Source organism: Aptenodytes forsteri, unplaced genomic scaffold (assembly GCF_000699145.1).
Source record: "Aptenodytes forsteri isolate BGI_AS27 unplaced genomic scaffold, ASM69914v1 Scaffold141, whole genome shotgun sequence".
Lineage (NCBI taxonomy): Eukaryota > Metazoa > Chordata > Aves > Sphenisciformes > Spheniscidae > Aptenodytes > Aptenodytes forsteri.
Window position 1 is genome coordinate 985,319 of NW_008794416.1, and position 4,132 is coordinate 989,450.

Genomic DNA, 4,132 nt, shown 5'->3' on the forward strand with positions numbered 1-4,132 from the left:
GACGGTTGGACTTGATGATCTTAGAGGTCTTTTCCAACCTCAATGATTCTATGATTCTATGATTCTCTAAGTTCTTAAAAAAAGAAGAAACCCTTAGTGAATGAAATTTGCCCAGGGTAATTATTATCTAGCCAGGTCTGCTGAGCAAACAGCAGGTGAGATAAACTTAATCTCAATAGCAAAGTTCAGAATACTTGTACATCTCCCCACTGGAATACAGGATCTTTTAAAACATGTATAAAAAAAGAAGAAACCCTTAGTGAATGAAATTTGCCCAGGGTAATTATTATCTAGCCAGGTCTGCTGAGCAAACAGCAGGTGAGATAAACTTAATCTCAATAGCAAAGTTCAGAATACTTGTACATCTCCCCACTGGAATACAGGATCTTTTAAAACATGACATCACTTTAACTTTCCAGGGCCAAGAAAATGCACCTGATTTGCATTAACACAAGGCCGAGTCAGTTGACCATTTGATTAAAACTAAATCCATAACCTAAAACCTGGACCTGGTTTGTAGAAAGAGAAAAGGCATGGATAATTTTCAAAAATTATTGAGGAGGCTACTTCTTGTAGGTACCAGCAGGTACTTCCATGTTTAAGTTGCTTTGAAAATAAAGCATAGGATCTTAGAAGTTTGTCAGAAAAAAGGACACAAGTGTCTCATTTCTGCTCTTTGCACCTGAATCAAAGATATGGACATGCAAAACTTCTCAGCTTCCTCCTAGCCATGGAGGTATCCGAATGCTCTGTGTCCCAAGGTGATGGAGAAAAGCCAGTTGGGAGGGGCCTCTGAAGGTCTCTGGTTCAACCTCCTGCTCAAAGCAAGAACATCACCAACACCAGATCAGCTCAGCCATGGCTTTGGCCAAATCTCAAAAACCACCCCCTCTGCCTCTCTGGGTACACACGTCTCGAAGAAGAGGTGCTCAACTCAAACCTCCCAAAGGGCAATGTGTGTCTGGTGCCTCATGTTATAACATCTGCCATAACCAAGACGGCCCCATCATCTCTGTAGCTGCCTATGGAACAGTTGCAGTCTGTTACTGCTGTCCCTCAACCCTTCCCTGTGATTCCCAGTCCCGGCTCCCATGAATTAAGCACTTTCACTCAGTGTCTGCCGGGGCACTGGGAAACCACCCTCCCACGTGCACTGCTTCTTGACGATTTGGACGTTGTGGTGGGGAACAGGATTTTGAGTCTCAGGGCTCCTGCAGCAAAAATCCTTCTCTGCCTCCTCCAGTTTGAACCAAAACTTTGATTTAAGCTCTAAAATCTGAAAAGGACTTTACAGCTGGAGTGCTGTGTGGGGAGAGGCACTTTGCTGTAGCCCAGGATGGGGTACCTGGCAGCCTTGTGAAGGCCTGGGAATGTCTTCATGCACCTCCGCCTCTTCCCTCATTCTTCTTATCTATCCCACCAGTGACTCCCCAGACTTTGTGAAGCCGTGGTTTCACCTCAGTGCTTTGGGAAGCTGGGACTGGCCTCTACACTAGGATTTTCTTAGCCAAAATGTGAAAGGTTACAAGCCGGGCCTTTGCTGATTTGGTTATGAATTTCTCCAATGCAGGTCTAGTTAGACACCCCAAAACCCCTAGCCATTTTTTGAAGAGCTTTGGTCACAAGCTTGCCAATCACAGATCCCCAGGTGGGCTTCCCTCTGTCTCAACCTGTACTATTGCTTGGGCCATCCCTGTTTCTGCTGTGCTTGTACCTGGAAACTTGGTCTGCTGCCCACTTTTCACATCTTTGTTCTGATTACTTTTAACCTTGAGGAACAAAGGTTTCTTCAGCAGGCCACATGGCTGCATTGCTTCGAAAGGTTGAATGGGATGGGAAAGGATGCTGCTGCTGCTGCTGCAAACTCTCTGTCCCTCTTGGTTTCTACCAAGTTTTCATTGTGCTGTATTACCAGGACAGCACTGAGATGAAATACGGCTCCTTTCCCAGCTTTTTCTCTTTTTGAAACAGCCGTGGTGGTCTCCTGGAGGCTGGCTGCCTCCAAGCTGTAACGCAAGCACCAGTTCATATTTGTTTAGATTAGATATGCCATTATCAGAGCCTTAATAAGACTGCCGAAAGCGGCAGCTTGTATAGAGCGCTGCTGCTTGATAAAGCTTTCCATTAATGCTGAATTCAGCAAGGGCAGCCCTCAGCCCTTGTCATCTTATTACAAAGGCCCCAAAGGGAGCAAAGGCTCAGTATTGCTTCTCCAAGGGCAAGGCGGTGGTTTCCCTGAAGCATGAGACCCACTGCCTTAGTTTGCTTGCCAATGATCACCTGGGGAGCAGAGCTTACAGAAGAGCTGGCCTTTGCTGTTGGGGTCTTGCCTTATAGCAGGAATAAAGCTGTTGGCTGTGCCACTCACCTCACACTGTCTTGCCTCAAACATCTGCGGCGTAGTGCTGTTGCCTCTCTCTGGGCACGTGGACCCCTGCTCATGCCCTCAGAGGGTACGTCTTGCCCTTGCAGCTGGCCTTTGGTGGGATGAGGCTGTCTTCCATCCCACCGCCCAGCTTATGGAGTCAGGGGGCAAGGACTGAAAACGGTGCTCGTTACTTATGGAGCTAGTTTGTGCCAGGGCAGGGAAAGAAAATGTTGGGAAAGAAATGGAGCCATTAGCAGTTAACGTCCTTGAGTGACGAAGGTCTAGAAGAGTCCCCCAAAGCAGAGCCAGTGAACATTTAACCAATGCAAATCTGTTTCATCTCACCTGACCATGCGTCTGCAGTGCAGATGTCTCCATCTGATCCAGGCACATGAAGACCCCCTGAGACAGAGTGCGGAAAAGGAAACCTTCATCTGACCAAATGGAGACTTGCATGTTGGGATGCAAAGAGCGGTAGCCTCCAAGTCCCTACAGGTGGTCAGATGAACTCCAGTCCTGGAGGGACACCTGGCTGTCGCTCTGGGCCTGGGTTCACCTCTTCAGCTGGCCCATGCTTTCCTCAATCCTGATTAATCAAGCACAGCAGCTCACTTAATGACTGCTCACAGAGGGTTGCAGCTAATTAGTGAAGGAGAGCTACTCGGGCCCATACAGGCATGAGAAGGAGCCTGTGTGCCTCCACGCCCTACTGTTTGCACCTGAGTCCTGATGTGCAACTTATCTTACCACACACGTGCACTACATGAATGTCCCGTTCCCTGAAATGGCTTTTCATAAATGTAGTATCACCGTCAAAGCAATTGACTTGGTGTCCCACACCCATGACATCTAGCGGAGCCTCACCTTCTGGGGTGATCATCGCCCTGGTATCTTCACCGCTCCAGAGTGAATGTGCAGATGTGCTGTGCCAAAGACCAGTGTTCCTGTCTCTCTCTGAGACAAATATATAACCACACTTTATGTTTAAAACAAACGAAAGGTCCAAACAAAAGCCCCCAAGACCTTCCCTAGCAGATGGTGCTCCTGTGTCAGGGAAAGCAATGACACAGGAGCGATGCACCAACCAGAGGCTTAGAGCTGAGGCATGACACTGCAGCGAGAGGGGCAGAGTGAAAGGTTGCATGGGGTCTGAGAGCATCTGAGTTTTCACGAGGTTCGTGGCCAGGGGGATGCTCCACGGGAAATGACCATGGTGCCAGCAAGGCCAGAGCTGTGGACAAAGTCCAGGATTGCCACCGTGCATGTCCCGCTTGGTGCTGCTGGCGTGTTTGCTATAGTCAAAGCACCTCCCTGATCACATGTATCCCCATTTTGTACATGATGGAGTGCACAGAGACTGACGGACTTTCCCAAAGTCACCTGGAGAAACTGATAAAGCAAATGTACTGTAACTGTTCAGCCTCCACAGCATCTTCCTTGTCAAGTCCCTGGTGGGTGGCTGTCCTGGTTTTGGCTGGGATACAGATAATTTTCTTCCTAGTAGCTGGTACAGTGCTGTGGTTTGGATTTAGCATGAGAACAATGTTGATAACACACCCATGTTTTAGTTGTTGCTGAGCAGTGCTTACACTAGTCAAGGACTTTTCAGCTTCCCATGCTCTACCGACTGAGAAGGCTGGAGGTGCACAAGACGCTGGGAGGGGGCACAGCCAGGACAGCTGACCCCAACTGGCCAGAGGGACATTCCATACCATGGGACGTCATGCTCATTACATAAACTGGGGAAAGCTGGCCGGGGGGGCC